The 22,429-nt window shown below is 34.7% G+C and overlaps 1 pseudogene; it reads right to left on the bottom strand.

Annotated features, from left to right (window-relative positions):
* Positions 1-13,414: 13,414 nt before the first annotated feature.
* On the bottom strand, positions 13,415-14,031 carry LOC131021631 (probable galacturonosyltransferase-like 1; annotated as a pseudogene).
* Between the last annotated feature and the right edge of the window lie 8,398 nt (positions 14,032-22,429).

Raw genomic sequence — 22,429 nt, 5'->3', positions numbered from 1 at the left:
TTAAGAAAATTGTTAAAGTAGGTGTAATGGGAGAGAGAAATAAATTTATAGGGGTAGTGTTAATAACAATTTTACTTGCTTAATCCTTTGTTAATGGGTAAAACAATCCAGCAAATTCCAAACAAATTAAGGCATTATTGAGCAATCAAATGCAACAAATTTAGGATATTAATTAAGAAATCGATTGAGTAAACAAATTCAACAAATGGGTTAAGAAATTGATTCAGCAATTTCAACAAATTCAGCAAATGGGTAAAGAAATCGATTGAGCAAATTCAACAAACTACAAACAAATTTTGGCATTCAACGAATCGAGTGAGAAAATTCAACAAATTTAGGGCATTCATGGGTAAAGAAATTCAATAAATTCCAGCAACAAATCTAGAAAATTCCAAACCAAATTGAAGACATTCTTCTGCCGCATCACTCCATCCACCGCTACCAAGCTCCTCACCAGTGCGAGAAGCGCCAGCTTCGCCTTGAAGATACTCACGCAGGCAGAGCGGACGAAGGAGTTGGCGTTGCAGACGACGACGAGAGGTAGGGCGAGAGCGAGTTCCCGTGGTGCTCCGAGAGAATCGAGACCAGCCGGAGGCGGCGATTCGAGGGAGGCAGCGCCTTATGGTTTCAGGCTCAGAGGGGGGCGGCGATTTGGGGTTTTGGGCTGAGATGGAGGCGGAGATTTGAGGGAGACGGCGCTTAGGGTGAAGAAGAAGAAGCGAGGCGGCGATATGGCAACAGATCCATCGGAGATCAGTGAGGCGGTGCTTTCAGACGATGAAGAAGAAGGAGAGAGACGCCGCACCACTCTAGAGAGATCTAGAAGAGTTGATGGGGGCGGTGAGCCGAGGCACAGCGGCGGCGACGACCTAGCTGCTGCCGGAGAGGAGAAGGGGAAGAGGGGCGTAGGTCGGGTCCGAGCCTCGCCGGATGAGGAACCACGCCGGGAAAGAGGTGAAGGGGAAGGGGAAGAAGGGTGTAGGTTTGGTGAGAGAGAAGAGGTGTGCGTGTATAAGAAATTAGAGTGAGAATTTTATGGTTAATTGTCTTTAATTAAGTTTAAGTGAGGAGAGTTTTTAATTATTGAGGTGGGTCCTCAATGGCAAATGAAGTAAATACATAAAGTTATAAAGGGTATAATTGTATAAAAAGTGAAACAGGACTCTTTTTTGTGGACAAAAAAAAGAGGGGAAATGGGACTCTTTTTCGTGGACGGAGGGAGTATTTTTAACTTGTGTTGAATGAGACGACTGCTAATTTTTTTTAAAGTTTAAATTTTACAATCATCTAATTCTCCAACAACGGTGACGACCATTTTCGCTGCAAATCTCCTGGAGTCTGAACAATTTCCTTCAGCGACTCCTTTGGTTGCCGCAGGCTGTCGAGCGAAGCCAGCCGCATACTATCGAGCGACGTCATACCGTATATCGTGAAAGCCAAGAAAGAGAACAATCAGACGGCAAACCGTGAGAACAGGGAGAAAACAGAAGAAGAAGACTGAAATCTAAATAGCGGCGCGTCTGTTTTTCTAATTTTTCCTCTTAGTTTATTAGGGTTTTGGTAAAAAAATATATAAGGGTTAAAGTACAAATCCACCCCTGAAGTTGGCACCCCTAGAGCGTATTACTCCCCAGACTCAACGTTGGCCCAAATAACTCTCCATAGCCCATATAAATACTACATTTAAGCCCACAACTTAACGACCCATTGACGTCGTTTCTTAATTTTATTTTTATTTTTTTTTATCTTCTTCTCCCAATTCTCCTCACTAGACATGCTCGTCTCCCTCAACCTCTCCGCCAACTCCTTCGTCGTCAATGCCAACTCTTCTTCCCTACGCCGGTAAGGAGCTCGAGCTCTCCTTCTCCGACATCACCGGCCACATACCGGAGAAGATGTTCGCCAACTGCCCCAACCTCGAGTACGTCAATCTAGCCTTCAACAACATCACCGGATTCTTGCCGGAGAATCTCTTCCTTCACATCGATAAGCTTAAATATCTCGATCTCTCCTACAACAACATCTCCAGCATGATATACGTCTTGAAGATCGAGAGGTGCAGTTCTTTGTCTCATCTCGATTGGTCGGGAAATCAGATTGCGGGATCACTACCGCCGTCCTTCTCCAACTGCACCAGCCTCTTGGAGCTGATTCTGCCGGAGAATTTCCTCTCAAGGCGAAATCCCCTCGGCTTTCAGCGCGCTGAAAAGCCTGCAAACCCTAGACCTCTCCCACAACCACCTCACCGGCTGGATCCCGCCGGAGCTCGGCAAGACGTGTGCCTCTCTCGTCAACCTCAAGCTCTCGAATAACAACATCACTGGATCGATCCCCGCCTCATTCGCGTCGTCCATTCTCAAAAGGTTGTCATCTCTGGAGACCCTCCTGCTTAGCGGCAACTGGATTTTCGGCGTCCATTTCCTTCTGCAAGAACCTGAGGGTGGCAGACTTTAGCTCCAAGAGGTTGTCCGGGAACATTCCCCCGGCGCCGCCTCGCTCGAGGAATTAGGAAAATCTCGAGAATCTCGAGCAGCTCATTGCCTGGTACAACGGTTTGGAAGGGAGCATACCGCCGGAGTTAGCCAATTGCACCAGTTTGGTATGGTTAGACCTCAACATCAACCAGTTGAGCGACGAGATCCCGCCGCGGCCGGGGCGACAGCTTGGGGCGAAGGTGCTCACCGGAATTTTATCAGGAAACACATTAGTCTTCATCCGAAACGGTGAAAAACAAAAATTAAGAAACAGCGTCAACGGGCCGTTAAGTTGTGGGCTTAAATGTAGTATTTATATGGGCTATGGGGAGTTATTTGGGCCAACGTTAAGTCTGGGGAGTAATACGCTCTAGGGGTGCCGACTTCAGAGGTGGATTTGTACTTTAACCCAAAATATAAATTATAAATGAAATTAAATTAAATTAATAAATTATACTCCCTCTATCCCACTCTAATAGGCTCATTTTTTTTGACACATAGATTAAGAAATTTAATTTTTAGGATGAAAGTGGTGTGGTCCACATCAATTAAGTTCATTTTTTTTACTCAAAATGAAAACGAGCTTATTTTAGTTGGGCATCCCAAAAAGGAAAACGAGCCTATTAGAGTGGGACAGATAGAGTATATATATTTATAAATATATTCGTGTCAGTTCCGTTTTCGGCAGATTTGGGTCACCTGAACTTGATACCAAATCCGAACCGATAATTTACCAGTCCTGAATTTTGAGACCGACCTGGACCGACATTCAATGCAGAACCGCCCTGAATTGACCGATTCGGTCCGGTTCGACGATTTTAGCCCGATTTTGCACACCCCTACCTAACACAATCACTTTGAAAATTTTCAAACGGAGACATACAACACCAACATCAAAAACTCTTCAATGCGAGAAGATACACAAAAAACATATGAAATATCACCGTAAACAAGAAGATTGAAAGAAACCTACCTCGATTCCAGACTTGCACCAATTATGTTCACGATTTTCTTTTCTTCCCCTTTCATGCAATTCTTTTCAGTTTTGTATTTGGTAGTGTAAGCAAATACTAGCACAATAGCAAATTATACTCTTTATTTCTTCTTCTTTTTTCAATTATTTTTTAATGCTCGCATAAAATATAAATCTCATTGATTTATTTTAATTAAATTATTATCAAGTGAATAAAGTCTGAAATGATTTATAAATTGACGATTTAATTGGTTAATAATATTACAAGAGAGGGTTTTGTTGGAGAGAGCCAGGGAGAGAGTTGTCTGAAATTTAGGGTTTGAGAGAAATGGAGTGCGAAAAAAAGAAAAAGAGAGAGGATATGTTTTGTACGTAAAAGGCGCAAGGACAAATTTGTCCACAACACTACAATGTGGTTATTATTATCGAAATAATGTTAGGTGAATAATTATTGATTTTCACTATCCTCAAGAAATATTATACACCGTTAACACTTAATTTATTATGTATATTATTTTTTGAAAGTTACAAAATTTATAATTGTAAACCTATGCTCATTTTAACATACATGAGCATTTGAATTTAATATAATTAATTTGATTTAATTTGGATGTATTAAACAGTTTACTAACATTTTATAATAATTAAAATGAGAAATCATCATGGATTTCCTCTCTTTTTTTAAATATAATATTTAATGACATAATGTTAGGTATAATCTGTAAAACAAATATATATGTATTTCTTTCAATTTAATATTGAGACAATGCTATCATTTAATAATAATGACATAAAGTTCTATTAATAATTTTTTAATACTACATCCATCCCTAAATAACTTCATAAAAGTGAGGGGCATGGATTTTAAGACAAAGTTGTTGAGTGTATTGAAAATGGTGAAAAAATATTATAATTAATATTGAAAGTGGTGAAAATGTGTTATAATTAGTATTGAGAGTGGTGAAAATGTGTTATAATTAGTATTGAGAGAGGTGAAAATGTGAAAAGTGAGAATAAATGAGATATTATTAGTAATGGAGTAGTATCCTAAAATAGATATGAAGTTATGGAGGACGTCCCAAGAAGAAAAGATATAAAGTTAATTAGAGGAGGAATGAAGTATAAATAAATAGAAATACAAACTTTAAGCTAACTAAGTTATTTAGAGGCATTAATCAACTTAATTATAAATATAATCGCTAAGAATTCATTTGATTTGAGTGATAATGCATGATTGATAAAATAATCCTACTCAGTTAAATATTCGACTTACACCCTAATTATACAATTAAATGATTATTTATCACATCAAATTTGAATTAATTATTTAATCATCCTCGAATCTTATTTATTTCAGGCACCAAATTAAACATCCCTTAAATTGAATCTTCAAACCTACAGGTATATTCAATTTGTAAAACCCTCGTAGGCTAATAGAGTGGCTTAGTTTCTTAAAAGAATCTGCTAATATAACACATAAAAATGTCACGACCTTTGAAATATTCAAAGAAAAGCATGACCTTTCAAAGAGTTGCAAAAATGCTCCGGTGTCGAAAAATATGAGGTGGATTATTGGAGTCATATTAATTAAATGACGATTTTATAAAAAAAGAAAAGAAAAAACCAAAAAAACCCTTGAAAGCACAGAAGGAGCAGACTAAGGGCCGAACCTCATTAAAACCTTTTCACTGAAAACCCAGTGGGGAAAACCGTGAAAAGGAAAAAGAGTACTCGTCTAAACACAAAACGAAAGTAGGGAAGAGCGGAAGGGAAAGTTTCCGGAACTCCGGCCTAACCATCATCCCCAAACTATCCCGGCTCTCACCCCACGGGAAAAAAAAAAAAACAAAACGGGCGGTTAGAACCAAACAGCCACCCATCAGCCCCAACTACCGTTTTTGACGCAGATGGCTATGCGAAGCCATGTCAAGACGAACCGCAGCCCTAATCTCCTCAATCTCGTGCGGCCACCACCCTTCCGAACGTTGTTGGTTAGCCATTATATCGGCCGCCTTGTTTCCTTCTCTAAAGATGTGAGAAACCTGCAGCGAGAAAGCATCTAACATCTTTAAAATCCTATTCCAAGCCGCCTTAAAACGCCAAGGCACATTCAAAGAACGGGAATTAAGAATGAGTATCACGTAGGTGGAATCGGCTTCAATCCAAAGTCTGTGCCATCCACGATTGTGAGCAATTTGAATCGCCGAGATAACTGCCAGTAGCTCTGCTTCAAAGGCAAAACCCGAGCCACCTTTGAAGTGAAAACAACCACGCACCACATTCCAGTTATCTCTAAACACCCCACCTGCAGCAATAGTTCCCGGAGTTCCCGTCGCTGAACCATCAGTATTCACTTTGATCCACGGCGCCACGATTATTGGAGTCATATGAAGATATTCGATCATACTGGATAAAATATTCGATAATATTTTGTGAAATTATGTGAAAATAGTAACCACTCTTTATGGCCCGACTTTTGGAGCATGTTGCAAGAATAAACCGGTCTTCGAAATACTATGAAGATTTTGTTATCTTCAAAATTGGCTTCAAATCAACTGAGCTATAAAATCTGGCCCAACATCGCTGCAGGTAATATTCTCTAATCAGGCTAGGTCCAATTAGACTACAACAGGGCAAACAAAATTCTTGGCCAACAAACTTCTTTATTGGGCTTCATATAGATATATAGATCTGGCTTTTTTTTTCTTTTTTTTTTATAATTTAACAATATTAAATAGAGAAATTTAAAGATCGTGCCGCAGGGGACTCGAACCCAAAACTTTTGGCCTCGGGCATTAACCCCTTATCGCTTGGCCAACACACACACACAAGATCTGGCTATTTATTTTTATGGAAGATGGTACACGCAGTCTTATTTTCTTAATATAAACATCAAAACTAGTAAGTGACCCGTTTTCAACGGGTCTATTAAAATATAAATTTATAAAATTATTAATGCATTTTTTGTTTCGTGAATTATTTTTCACAAAAATAGAGAATTTAATAAAATTATTTTAAAAGTAAAAAAGTTAATATTTATTTGAAATTGACCTAATTTAAATGTCTTATAAAATTTATATGTAAGCAGAGTTTCAATCCAAAAAATATTAAAAGAGAAATTGGAACAATTATTTGAAACGTATCTATATTAGATGTCTGTAGTTGGAACCAATAATTAAAAAAATAAGAAAAAATTAAATAATATTATTAATGACTTGAACTTTAAAAGTTTGAATACTAAGAATAGGTTTCGGCAGGTATAATCCTACATTTGAAAGAGATTGTCCATGACTTTTATTTATTGTCGACATAGCAAAACAAACACTCTAGGGAATTGCCTTCTCTGAAATCGAATTGAAAATTTAGTGAAATGCGATGAAATTGTAACCATTCTAGCTATATAAAACTTATTGAGTGCATTTTTTCTTGAAATGAGTTTTCCTTCACTTACGTGTTCCCCAAGTTGAGTTACTATCAGTCTGGTGTCATTGCAAAACTCATTATATTTATCATATTTTTGAGAAGCGTGATTATGCATTCCTCTTTCAATTTAATATCACGAATTGGCAATCCTGAACACTTGATCGTGTCAAGATATTCAACCGAGAATACCTGTTCATCGAGCTCAATTTGTCCATCTTCTTTGCAATGCTGTATGAACTTAGATAAACCCTTTCTTTGATTACGTTATGGATATAAATAAAATTTTCTTGATTTTTGGAATATTAATATAATGATATTTAGATATTTCATAGTTTTTAGATATTTAATGGTTTTTGTATATGGAAACTAATTGAAATTTAGAAAAAGGAAAATAATGAATGAGAATTGAGAAAAATTAGAATGAAGTGATTATACGGCGTCACATAGGATAAAATTTATTTTGTTATCAAAGTCATATATACTAAAGTTAAATCATGTACGTTTTAAATTGAAATTGTAAAGTTGGATATCATAAAGTATAATATTACAATAATCATTACAACCTCAAAATTACAAATACTTATGTATTTTCTATTTTTCGTGTAAGGATATAAATAATTTTTTATTGATCAGTGGAATATTAGTATAATGTTTTTTAGTTATTCAATAGTTTTTAGATATATAATGATTTTTAGATATTTAATAGTTTTTGGATATGAAAATTGATTAAAAAAAATGAATGAATGAGAATTGAGGAAAATTAGAATGGAGTGATTATACGACGCCACATAGGATAGAATTTATTTTGTTGAAATATTTATATAATGATTTTTTAGATATTTAGTTTTTAAATATATCACGGCTTTTAGATTTTTAATGGTTTTTAGATATAGAAATTGATTAAAATTTAGAAAAAAAAAATAAGAATGAATGAGAATTGAGGAAATTTAGAATGGAGTGATTATACGATGCCACGTAGGATAGAATTTATTTTGGTTTAATATATATAGATAGATTATGTAAAACAAAAAGTCACCCAAATATCCATGTGAGCACGAATATGTCAATTTGGACAAAATTTAACCCAAAATGTGAAGATCTAAGGATATTTTCCATACCAAACGGTCCATACCATGTGTAATAGGAGCTTCCATCGGTGTGATGTCCTTAGTTTTCTTCACCAAATTATTGAGAAACTTTAAAAGAGACCAATGAAGTAATTTAATGAACATATATATCCAATATTTATTTGGAGGAGTTGATTGAAGATTTGTTGATCGAGTTCAATGAATAAAGACAACAAATTTAAGTTAGCTAGTGAATTCGATTGAGAAAAAGTGGTGCTCATGGTATCATTGAAAAGCAAGGTAATTTATTAGAAAATGATTGAGTGCATGAAATATATATAAATTTCTCCAATATCAATTTAAGTTTTAATAATTCTTTTTCTAGATGAGAAGCACAAGTACTCTCTTCGTCCATGAAAAATTTGCAACAATTTTTTTTCAGCTCATCAACAAAAATTTGTCATTTTCATTTATATATAATAGTAGTCCACACAATTCCACTTATATTTAAAAGGGCAAAGGTGCAGATTCCCCCTGTAGTACACCCCCCTAGAGCTTTTAGCCCCCCAAAGTCGGTCAAAGCGCGTTGACCTCCCCAAAGTCCCGGAAGAAGGGTGCAATTAAGTCCGAAGGCCTTAATAAAAATTAAAAAAAACAAAAAAAAACTCTAGAGGGTGTACTACAGGGGGGACTTAATTGCACCCTTCTTTCGGGACTTTGGGGAGGTCAACACGCTTTGACCGACTTTGGGGGGCTAAAAGCTCTAGGGGGGTGTACTACAGGGGGGAATCTGCACATTTGCCCTATTTAAAATGATACTCTTACTCCATTAACAACTTCAGTCACATTTTATTAAAATTTGTGTTGTCCATAATTTGACAAAAAAAAATTGGACGAAGAGAGTATATTTTCTCTTTTCTTCAAACACTTTTTTTTTTTTTTTTTTTTGAATTGGGAGATAAAGGGGTGGGATTCGTACAAACTCTCACATGTATAAAAAAAAATTAATGTGACTAAACTATAATGAAACTCGCCGTTTTTATTTTTATTTAAATTAGTACACCCTTCCATGCGATGCACGTACCATTATATATTTATTTATTTTTAATTTTTTTAGGTAAAAGTAATATTAACTGGTAACAAAAAAAATATTAATTTAACTATTATTTCCTCCATCCCATTTAATACGACTATTTCCTCCATCCTATTTAATACGACTCCATACTTTTTGTCACGCATATTAAGGAGAACTTTATTTATAAATAAAGTGGATGGTCCCATTAGCTCAATGTAGTAGTTAAGACACATTTTTTTTCTATTTTGGAATGGACCATTACAAATTGGACGTACCAAACTTGTTTTTGAGTCATATTAAATGGGACAGAGGGAGTAGTATTTAATTTTAAATAGTGCATGATAACAATATTATCAACTTAATTAGCATAATATTAAATTTAATGAATATTGTATAATAATAATTAAATACGTATAATAATAAATAAATTTATAGATTGTAAATAAAATAATCCAAGTCAATCTAATTTTGACCAAATAACACTAAACCATCAATATAACAAAATTGATAGTCGCCATTTAATATAACAATTTTGGGCTATTAAAAGTCCAAATTGTATTATTAAAAGTTCATATTTAAATAGCCCAAAAACTAATTAAAAAAATTAGGAAAACTACAAATAATATAAAGAGGAAAATATAACAAGAAATATGTTTATATAAATAAATAAATAAGTAATTCGTACACATAAATAAATACATATAATATTTTAAATTCTTATTTTAAGATATATAGCTAGTTTTTTGTTTACAAATTTATGTCTCATTAATTGCATTAAAAACTACTATAATTTAAAAAGAGTTAAATTTAAAGCAATTATAGTTAAATAATCATGTAAATATTTTTTATAGGAAAAAAATGGCATCTACTTATTTTTCATCAACAAACGAAAACAAAATAAAAAAAGAGTATGATGTTCAACATTAGAGATAAATGAGAGAGAAAAAAAATAATTTGACACTTTAAACGATCATAACTTATTCAGTTTCAAATTTAATTAGTTTTAATTTTACATCGAATTAAAGATCTTCGTGTAATCTTTAATTTCACATTAATATTGAATATTTTTTCATGAATTGAAGTTACCGACTTTTTTGAAAATAATATAATAGAAAAAAAATTAGAGAGTAAATTTGGTGGAAAATTTTGAAAGAAAAAAAGTATCTTTTATATTATACTAGATTTTTGTTTCTCAAATCCTAGCATTCAACTAATAGCCCTGGTTTGCCAACCGTAAGATGCAAGAGCTATATATGGCCTAAAAACTCAAGCATCTCGACCACCCTAGCTAGCTAATTAGATATTTCAAAAATAAATAAAGGGTTAAGTACCAATTTCCCCCCTATCGATGGCGTCCCTATCGCGTACAGGACCCTAAAGTCAGGGTTAGAGCTGTTTACTACCTCAACGTGGCAAAATCGCACCAAATTTCCCCCCGTTACTTAACGGCGCTTAACACCGTTAGAAATCCTATATTTTTTTTTTAATTCGGGTGCTCCCCTTCTCTCAAGCTTCATCGCCCGACTCTCTCTATCTCAATTTCCCGGCGAGGCCGCTGCCATCTCCGGTGATATCTTCCGCCGCCGTCGTTTTCGTTGGTCGTGGAAGAACAGTTGAGGATTGTCCCTGAGCCCGTTGAAAGCGGTGGAATTTGGGGAAAATAGGACATAGGAGGTATAGGCAGGCCCGATTTTGAGTGGAATAGCCCTTTCCCCCAATCTTTTTTCTTTGAACGCAGATCGGATTCCTATTCAAGCGATTGATTGCCCAGAGAAAAGAGAAGGCACAATCGAGGCCCAGATTCAGAAGAGTAATTTGTAGGTGGTGCCCCTGATCGAGAAATTCGTCGGGATTTAGTAGATGGTGGACGCTTGTTGTGGTAAGACGCGGTGGTCAGGCGACGACGATTCTCGTCGGACCTCCAAGAGTCGCGGGTGCCCCTGTGGTAAGACACGGTGGTCTCGGCAGCGATTCTCATCGGACCTCCAATCCGACAGCTAAACTCAGCAATCCTCAGTTTTTTCTTGGTATCGATTTTTTTTTCAATCGTAGATGGCGGCGGCTGCGGAAGATATCACCGGAGATGGCGGAAGATATCACCGGAGATCCCACCGAAAACGGCGGCGGCAGAAGATACCACCGAAGATGGCAGCGGCCTCGCTGGGAAATTGAGACAGAGAGGCAGGCGGTGGAGCTTGAGAGAGAGGGGGCCACTTGAATAAAAAAAAAAGGATTTCTAACGGTGTTAAGCGCCGTTAAGTAGCGGGGGGAATTTGGTGTGATTTTGTCACGTCGAGGTAGTAAACAGCTCTAACCCTGACTTTAGGGTCCTGTACGCGATAGGGGAAAATTGGTACTTAACCCATAAATAAATAAGACTGGCATCTTCTATAGAGCTTTCTAAATCTTAGATTTTAGACAAAGAGAGATCGATTAAACAATAAAAATCACGTTATTGTTTGGTAGAGGCAGCTAACATGGAAATTTAGCATCCTAGGTTTATACAAGATGATAGGACAAAAGATGAAGGCCAGAAATTAGGTGTACGAAGCTGTCACGTTAATGTTTATATATACACTCAATTAACGATGTATAACATGCAATATATAACATCATTATTGTTAAAACAATGTAAAATTGGAGGAATATATGTACATGGATAGTCCAAAAATTAAAATAGCGAGGGGTCAAAGCCGCAAATATGAGTTGCTAGTGGAATCACCAACACACCATTTTCTAGAGTGATGGCCCCTGCTCTACACCCCATTTCTTTGTCTCTTTCGATTCCTACAAACACATCGTGTTACCAATTTTCCTATTTTTTGCTTTGCTTTTCTAATAATTGCATGCCGCTTACCAATGCATTTTCGAAACGTGTGATGCTTTCATATGTGTGTGGCTAAACTTATCCCCCTCAAAAAACACATACAAAATAGTAAATTTAATCTTTCTTATAAGTAACTAAACGTCCCATTATATAAGCCCATTATTTATGGTTTGTATTATTTTTGGATGCCCCCCTATAACGTAATTTGTTTCTCTTTTGGGTCATCATTAGAACTTAATTAACCCCTTATTTTATATATTTGGCAACCCTAATTTTCATTTCATATCCTTTTTTTTTCTATATTTTTTTTCATTTCATATCCCTTTTTTTCTATATTTTTTTCGCCGCCCCCTTTCTCTACCCTAATTCTTTTGCTCTCAGATGAACACGATCGCGACGAAGACGCCGAGCTTCGTGCCCTACAACCTCAGACCTCTTCCTCTCGAGCTCGAGGCACCGTCAAGATCTATCAACGACGGCGGAGAATCGTGCCCCATGGCCTTAAATCTCATTTCCCCCACCACCACTCAAGTTATAACCCTTGTTTCTGCCCTTAGTTTTTTTTTTCCACTAGTCTCTCACCTTCACGCCATCTCTACATTCTAAGTGAAACCCTAATTTTCTCTCCACTCGTCTATATTATTTGCTCACATAATGTGAAAGAATCACTAAATCGTTATAGGTGTTAGAAATTTAGTTGATAGAAAAAGTTAAATAAATTTATCTTTATTTAACTAGATTAAGTAAGAGTCCATGTATTCAATTTAAAATTTAAAATTCGCTAAAATATGTGGATTTTCTCCCTTTTCTCCTTAATTTTAACTCTCTTAAATACTCTTGTCCAAAAGAAATGTGTCTTGAATATTAGGAATGGAGAGAGTATATATGAAGCGCTTGATCGGGCAAACTAAGAAAAGTAACTTTGTAACTCAAATAATTCATCAATCTTTTTCTTTTTTGTATAGGGGAGTATAATACAAAGAATTATACTTTTTTTATGAAAACTAACATGATTGTATGTGTGATGGGGCAATAAGAATTTGATTTAAATAATAATAGTAATAATGTTATATATATAGACGGTGATTATAATGAAAATATTTTTTTGTAATAACAACTATTACTACTTTTTATGTATACATTAAGGGGGCGTTTACATTGCATGATTGATTATATGCATGATTGAGTATTTTTATCCTCAAGAGTAGGATTACTCCAATCCCACCATTTTGATGGGATAAGAATCAAGCAAAACTAGCTTAAGTGATCGAAATAATCAAGGGCCATGGGATATCCTAAAGTTTTAATCCAACAAAATAAATAAGGGATTGACCTTACTATTTTTTTTATCTATCTAGGCTAATCCTTCAAAGTAAACACCCTCTAGTGGGTTAAGGTGCAGATCCACCCCTGAAGTAGAGGCTCCTAGAGCGTTTACCTCCCATTCTTGACCTTGGCCCAAATACCCCCTATATAGTCCAAAAAAAGGTGTAATGAAACTCAGACCTGTAACAATTGTTAAATGTCTGTTTGCTTCAAAAAAAAAAATGGGGCCCACCACCAACATGTGTCGTTTCATCTATGATCCACGGGCTCAATCTCTCCGGCGAATACCAGCAGAAATGGCGGTAGCGATCCTAATTCGCAGATGTTCATCATCTTCTGCAACTCCATCCATTCCTCGAGATCGATGACCATGACTCCTGTGGGAAGTAGCAGGCCTTGCGGTTCGCAAAGGTAAGGGAGTAGAAAGGGTTGGACCAGAAGGTCGGGGTGAAGTAAGAGGTGAAGTTGGCGTTGCAGTACTTCGGTGCGGCCAGGACCCTGCCGCTGCCGAGCGAGATGGTGGCGAGCTTAGCGATGTTGTCCACCAGGACCAGATCGGAGTCGAGGTACACGACGCGGGGGACGCAAGGGTGGAGAAGGTCAGCGAGGTAGTTGCGGGCGTAATTGATGGGGCAGTCTAGGGCTGAGCGGATGGAGGTGGAGATGAGGCCCGCCACCACTGAGTTGCGAAAGTGGTAGATTTTGAAGTTAAGGTATGGGAATGAAGCGCCGATGGTGGAGCCGAGGAGCGACGCGTCGGCAGAGGTGACGAAGTAGAAGAAAACGTTTTGAGGGCAGTAGGTGTACTGGAGGATGGAGAGGATCGCCGCCATGGAGCCTCGAATGTAGGCCGCGTCGAGCGTCATTTTAAAATAAAAATAAAAAATAAAAATAAAGTAAACAGTCGTCAGATGTCTGGGTTTAATTGCACCATTTTTTGGACTATGCGGGGTATTTGGGCCAAGGTCGAGAAAGGGGGGAGGGGATAAACGCTCTAGGGGCCTCTACTTCAGAGGTAGATCTGCACCTTAACTCTACATTAATCATTTGGATTTACTTAACACATGAAAAATATTTGATCATCTATATATATATATATATATATAATTGATATAGCCTTATCACAATTTTGATAAAGCATTATTTTTTCTATGAAATATATAAAAGCACCTATACATAAAGTTATAAACTATCCTTAAAAATTAAATAAGTATATTATAGGTATAATAAGAATTGGAAAAATACACACCTTTTTAAATAGTACTCCATTTGTCCCACTCCAATAGGTTCGGTCTTAATATGGAAATGTTTAGGGCTTTATTAAGTAACAATAAAGGAGTACTCCTTCCGTCCGCCAAAAGTGGGGCACTTTAGTTGGGCACGAAATTTAATAAAATTGGTGATGATTTTGATGTAGTGGAGAAATGGTCCCACCACTTTATGAAATATGTGGTTGAGATTGAATTTGAAGTGAGTTTTTTTTGTAAATAAAGAGTGTTTGTAAGGTTAAAAGATTAAAGTGGATGGTGTGATCATTTCTTTAAAAGGGAAGTGATACACTCTTTGCGGACGCCCGATATAGTAATTGTGCCCCACTTTTGGCGGACGGAGGGAGTACTATTTAGTCTTTTTATAATGGAGTGCTCTTAAAAGGTTACTTTTTGGTGAACCACACCATATTTAACTACTAAAAAGTGAATTTCTTAATTTTCGTGCCAAAAGAAATGAGCATATGGGCGTGGGACGGAGGGAGTAATATTTTCTATTTAGATAATATAATAGTAATAGGGTGTGTTTGATTTGTATTCCTCTAAATCGAGGGATGATATAGCAAAGTATAAATTTATCACTTAAAGTGGAGATTTGTTTTTTATATCTTGTTTGATTTGAATGATAGTTTATTTTTCCGCTCGTCACAAGGTAGTATAAAATTATACCACTCTCCCTTAGGTATAAAATTATATATTTCTCAAGGAAAAAAAGTGTTGCCCGAAAAATTATATCTTTTGCTCGGATTTTTTATTACATCAAAGAAAACGAATTATAAAGTAATGAATGGAGAGCTAATCCCTTCCTTATACCTCAAAGTAGACACACCGATAAATATATAAATATGGTATATCATATTGCCATTTAATTGAATATATAATAAGAATATAATAGACAAACTAAATTTTATATAATAAAATTATTTTTATAACATTGATATATACACATATATAGAGAGAGATTAATAAAGATATACAAAATGAATATTTACAAGTAAAAGAGGCGAAATTAGAGCGATCCAAACGTCTACATTTAATTTATCCTAGGGGTGTGTTTGCTTTGAGGTATAAGGAATAGATAAGCTCCATTTATCGCCTTATACCTCGTTTGTGTTTTGACGTAATAAAAAATTTGGACAGATGGTATAAATTTTTGAGCATGATATTTTTCCTTGAGAAATGAATTATTTTATACCAAAAGGAAGGTGATATAATTTTATATCAACTCATGAGGAATGAGTAAATAATCATGAGTAAATATATTATTATATTCAAATCAAATAAACTATAAAAAAAGTATAATCATCATTTTAAATAATAAATCCGTATCTTTTCATATTATCTCTATTTAGAGTAATAAAAAGCAAACGCATAAATGTAAAACATGGTGATCATGACTTTAGAGAAATTGGCCGACTTGAGAGAGTGAGCAGCCTAGCTAGAAATAATTGAAGTGCAGTGGATGTATTCAAATTCAGATATTCAAGGCTGGGAACATGTTCACATGGCATGCACATGCAAGTACACATTTTTATGCCTTTAATGGGATAATTCGGACTGTCTAAAACTCTACTGTTTGAGTGATTACTGAGCGTAACAGGATAACTAGGTAAATTATATGATTGAATTGAATATTTGAAAAATATCAAAACAAGTTAAAGTTATATATTCAATTCATTGAAATAAATGACAAATAATCGAATGTTATTTTTGATCAATATATTTTATCACGTAATAAATGCCCCTATATGCACTAATTAAAGATTACATATATGACATATAATAAAAGATATCCAATCAATTATATCACACTTTATCACATATCGCATACTAAATGAGCCTTATACGCAGTCTCCATACTTCAATAAGTTGAACCCCTTATGGACAAATCCTAAATCATCCCCATAATATGTATAGAGGAGATGCATGCTGCTATGATTAATGTTTTGAAGATTACATACTAGTTTTAATAAATCACATGCCAGGTACCAATAATAATATACGCACCATTGAAGTGTTCAATATATGTTTGTGGATATATATTTTGCTTTGTTTATAAAAGTTTAAAGTTTGATCGAATCTTAAGTTATTTTTTTAGGTACAATATACATATTATATCATTAGTTAATTAAATATTATACAGAAATATAATAATTTGCACAATCATTAATTACTACAAACTAGAAATCATACATTGGTGGGATTCCAATCAAAGAGCTTTTTAGTAATATAGCCACATTGATAATATACGCACCATTTTAAAGTGTTTGGTCTTGTGCATATATTTTGTTTTGTTTATGGAAGTTTGATTGAATCATAATTATGTTGCTCTTTTTTAGAGACAACATACATATTATTCTATGAATTAGCTTCATATTATATAGAGAAAACTAATACTCTCTCCTTCCCAATTAAAACGATGTGTATTCTTTTTTGAGCCGTCCCAACAAAAGTAGTGCATTTTATTTTTTAGTAATAATTTTATATTACAAATAATATAGCCTCACACACATTTACACACTTTTACACTACAATCTTATTATCCTTAAATCCTGTGCCGAAAAGAAGTGCACCGCTTTTATTGGGACGGAGGGAGTAATTCGTATGACGACCAAGCTATAGTATAAACTAGAAACCCACAATATTAATGGGATTCAAACTAATTAGTTATTGACAATTATATTACTTTGTTACAACTAGTAAGGCTTGTTGAAAAAAATAAGATCCAACAGTTGCGTCGAGGAAACTGATGTATATATATGTAGCTAATTACTGAACGTTCATGAATAATTTTTTTTTTTGAATTCACTGAACATGGATAATTGATACTAGCTACTAAATTTAAAGAAAATAGATGATGCCTTTGAGGAAAATTATCCGGACCTCAAGTTGAACATGCATCGCATGAATGTAATCATTGAGCACCTTCAATCATGTTCCTTGGGATTTATATATATTTTAAATTTCCCCTCACATAATATTTTCTTATTATTTTCTTTTTTGACAATTAATGAAGAAAGAGATTTATTAAAAAAAATACGAAGCAAATTAAAAGAAGCGAAAATGGCGGTTGCTTACGATCAATTTTCCCCCAGTTCAGTTATACTCTCATCTCCCCAAATAACTTCCTAATAGGGGACAACACGAATTTTAAATAAAGAAAAGTTGTTAAATATATTAATGGTGGAGAAAAAATGTTATAATTAATATAGAAAATGGTGAAAATGTGTTATGATTAGTATTGAAAATATTGAAAAATTGAAAAATAAGAATAAATAAAATATCATTAATGGTGGGGTAATATCCCAAAAGGAATAGGAAATTAACGTCCCAGACTCCCGAAAAGAAAATATAGAAATTAAGTTATTTGGGGGACGAAGGGTGTACATATTCGATAGATAATCATTTTCTCGAATTTGGTACTCGGCTATATAATGCACACATGACTTGAATGGTAAAGCCTCTCAAAAAAAAAAAAAAAAACTTGAATTGTAAAGAATTCCCTCAAAAAAAAAAACTTGAATTGTAAAGAAATAGAAATAAAATATGTTGCAAATGTTTTTTTATCTCGTATGATGTATTGTAAAAATGTAAAGTAAAGCCAATGGTAGATTTAGTAAAAAGTTAAAAACAAATTTATTTGGGAAGATATATAAGGGTGATTTTGAAAATGTTGAGTCGTGGATAATTCAAAAATTCCAAGAAAGAAAAAAGTTTTGCTTTAAATTTAGTACCCCCACAAGATATCTTCCATCCCAACTACCTCCTTGTTGACAACTTTATGTTGAAAAAACTCGTTAATTACGAGGGAAGGACGTTGCAAAATCTATACAAGATTGATTGGTTAATTAATTTGGTTGGGATATAGTATAGTTTGTACCATAGCTGTCAACAAAGTTTGCTCATCATTGTTTACCTATGGTTGTCAAAACTTCAAAATTTGAATGTAAATGAAATGATTCATTGTTCTATAACGGCAAAAGTATAATTAATTTTCACATAAAAGGATTTATGCAATTCATTCTACTTAGGTGGAAAAAGAATTGGTTCACACTTCTGTTTCTAGCGCATACAGTATGCTCCGACGAGCCAAGTTAATTAGCATTTCTTTGATGGATTTTTTTAAAGTTGCATAGATTAGGTAATTTTATTTATAGATTGGTTGGGTTATTTTTATGAAACTACATAATTGGAATATGAAATATTATTTGGCAAAGTAGGATCTTAAAATTAGGGACAAGACAAACTTAATTTATTATTGTTAATTCAAACTTAATGCAATGTGAGTTTCTCCACACACACACACATAAAAAGAAGCAAATGTAGTGTTAAATATCTCGGATGTTTGAAGAGACAAAGTCTTGCGTAAAGTAAACATCACAATTTATCATTTGAAGTAAACCTTATTTTTTGTAAAAGTATTAATTATTTTATACAACCCTTGGAAAGTATTAATTAATTTATAATCAAACGAAAAGCCAATGGATTGAAAATTTTGAAGTCTTGCGTAAAGTAAACATCACAATTTATCATTTGAAGTAAATGAAACTTTTTTTTAAAGCATTAATTAATTTATAATCGAACGAAAAGCCAAAGGATTGAAATTTTGAATAGAATCCCTCTCCTAAAATACAAAAAACACTTCGGTGTGTGGTCCAAGCCCAACCAACCAACTCCATGTAACAAAATTTAAATTGAAAGGCATTTGTTTCCTTATCTAGTTGTTTATTCTTTCTTGTCTACTAATTTATTTATTTTCTAAATTCTACAGTAACAGTGATGCTATAAATACAGGGTCCATACATACAAGTTGTCTACGCATAGCAGCACGCACAAAGCTCTCTCATCTCTCTCTCTCTCTCACACAGATAGAGAAAGTAAGTAAGAATGGTATCAAGGGTGGAGGAAGCGATGAAGGTGCAAGGCGCAGTGAAAGGGAAGGAGAGTTATCAGCAACAGCTGCAAAAGCAAATTGTGCAATGCAACAAAGGGAAAATCACCAAGTTCAAGAGAAGCACCTCTAATCTTGAAGAAGATGGGCTCTCCGCCGCTATCTTTTTGCTGGCTTGCGTTGCCTGCACTCCCTCAAATTAATCTCTCTCTCTCCCCACATATATATACACTTATATGTATGTATGTATTACTAGTCAGCTTAACAAAAGCATTTTATTTTCTTTTATATATTTCTGTAATGTTAGTTTCTCTAGCTAGCTTTACCTAGCTGATTAATGTTTAGTAGTATATTTCTCTTTTGGCCATTTTCGAGCTGTATGAATTATGACTACATATATATTGATCGAGATCTCATCATTTCTCATGTTAGCCGACCAGTTTGTTCATGTGTACAGTGAATTACGGAATTGCAACTCCCAAAAAAATAGTACTCTCTCCGTCTCACTATAAGACTACCCACAGTCGTGACACTCACCCAACCCAACCTTACTTCACTTTTTAATAAAATATTCATTTCTCTCTCATCCACCTACACAACCCACAACCTAACATAATTTATTCACAATGGTGACACCAACCCAATCTACATATTTTTTCTTTTCACTTTATTTTTAAATTATCTTAATATCTAAAATAAAATATAAATTAAAATTAAATATTTATTTATTATATTTAATAAATAAAATATTTTTTTTAAAAAAAATTGTAATTATTTTATAATTAAACATTGTCATATATTATAATTGATATTTAACTCGATCACAAAGGAAGATTACAAGAATTAAACACACAACTGAAATTAAATATATGAAAGTACAATACGTGAAATATAGTGAAATTGAGAGAAAGAGAGTTTTTGTTTGGTGTGAAAATATAGTGAAATTAGGCTCTATTTATAGAGCTAAAAATAAGAAAAATTTTAATATAATTTTAATATATTTTTTATAAAGATAAACCATTATAAAATTTTGTTTATCCAAATATTTAATCCACCAGTTAAAATTTGACAAGTGACAAGGAAAGAGAAAAAATAGAGAAGCATGACTTGGGGCGGCAGATCCCCCAGGTCACGCAATTTTTGTGACTTTCCAATTATTTTTTTATCCAACTTGTTTTGTCCTATTAGCATGACTCTCCCACAATGTCACCGTTGGGAGTAGTCTAAGTGACTCAAAACTTTTGAACACGAGAGTTAAGAAAAATGTGTAAATGTGTTAAAAGTGTTAGGACCCACAATTTTTGAAGGGTTAAAATTTTCCAATTGTGAAAATAAGTCACTTATAGTGGAACGACCCAAAATAAAATGCATGCGACTTTTAGTGGGACAGATGGAGTACTCCAAATGACCACTAAAAGTCGCAAGTTACTTTATCACATAAAATAAGTAGAATATGTAAAGTGTAGGGCCTACATTTGTTTATGGATTAAATTTTACTACATCATTTATAAAAACAAGCCACTTATGGTGGAAGAGCCCCAAATAGAATAAAAACCATTTCTAATGGGATAGAGAGAATAATAAAGATAAAAACACCTATTTTTTTGTAAAACTATACGATTTGGATCACTCTAAACTCCCTTCGCAATCAAGATCAACAATAACAGAAAGAAAAATGGCAAAGGGATTTACGTGGTTCGGTTGCGAACAACCTACATCCACAGCAGACGAACTGAATTCACTAAACTCAGGAAAGAAAACAAAGATTACAATGAATTGCTTCGAGCTCAATGATAGCTGCGCTTAGCAATATCTATCTCACTCTGTTTTTCTCTTCTGATTCACATACACGGAATGCGTAAAAACTTAACTCCATAAACTAGAAAGAAATCTTATTATACTCAGCTGTGATCTGGTACATGATCAACGATTGTGATCATAATATCAATAACCACCTCAACATGCATCTTATGCAGTCAGTTATGAGCTATAATCCACTGAGCCACGAGTGTACTGCACCAGTGAACTGTGAGCATAAATCCAACATTTTTTCTTAAGGTACTATTTTGCCCTTTACTAACGAATTTAAAACTAAATTTACGAGTTTAAACGTTGGTCATTGTCAATCAAAATTAATTAATTTACAACAATTCAAGACTATGAAAAATTGATTGCAAATTATCCTTTAATAAATAGGTTTTTTTTCAAAGAAAACATCCCAATGGTGGAGGGTTAGACAGACCCCCTACCTAGCTATAAATAACCATCAACCAGTATTCCATACATGACGCCACCCAAAAGTGACAATGTCCAATGGAATCAACAAAGGAAAGCAAAGATCAAACTGACAAATGATATACATAGGTGTAACCCAAAAGCGACTACACCCAGAGAAGAAACAAAACCGAATCAAAAAAGGAACAACCAGAAATGAGCTAACTATCATCATAAAATCTAAATCTAAAATTAGGATAACCGAGCTAGTCCATCCTAACCAGAGCAAGAAAATAACGAGGGGTCGAGAAGCAATCAAATTAGTCAATGCCAGAACGTGTGCTCTCGCCTAGCCATAAAATCACCAGGTCGGTTTCCCTCACGATGAATGTAAGTAAAACGAACTCGCCGATGCTGGATAAGCTGACGAATCCATGCAATAGTGTGACGGATACTAGCAGCCAGGAGCAAGACGGTCGCAGCGGCATCCAGCTCAATCCAGATATGAACAGAGAAAGTAATAGCCAGCCCGAAGCCCTAAAACAGAGTTGCCAACTCTGCCTCGAAACTGGAATAAGCATCACAAGGTGTGTAGGAAATAACAACTTTTTCTGTCACAAATCAATAGTTGCGATGAACTTTCTACGACTTTATTGGCTGACGTAAAAACAACCATTGTCAAATCAACTTGTAATGAATTATACGTTTCGTTGCAAGTCTTGCAACGACTTGAACGACAAAATAAATGTCGCTAGACACGTTTGACAACCATCATTATGACGGATTATACAAAGAAATAAAATTACGATGATCATGCTTCCATCATTAGATTTGTCGTCGAATGGTGGTCGACAGTGCTATTAATACATACTCCATCCGTCCACGATATCG

Source organism: Salvia miltiorrhiza, chromosome 4 (genome assembly GCF_028751815.1).
Source record: "Salvia miltiorrhiza cultivar Shanhuang (shh) chromosome 4, IMPLAD_Smil_shh, whole genome shotgun sequence".
In the NCBI taxonomy this organism is placed as follows: Eukaryota; Viridiplantae; Streptophyta; class Magnoliopsida; order Lamiales; family Lamiaceae; genus Salvia; species Salvia miltiorrhiza.
This window is presented reverse-complemented; position numbering and strand designations above follow the sequence as displayed.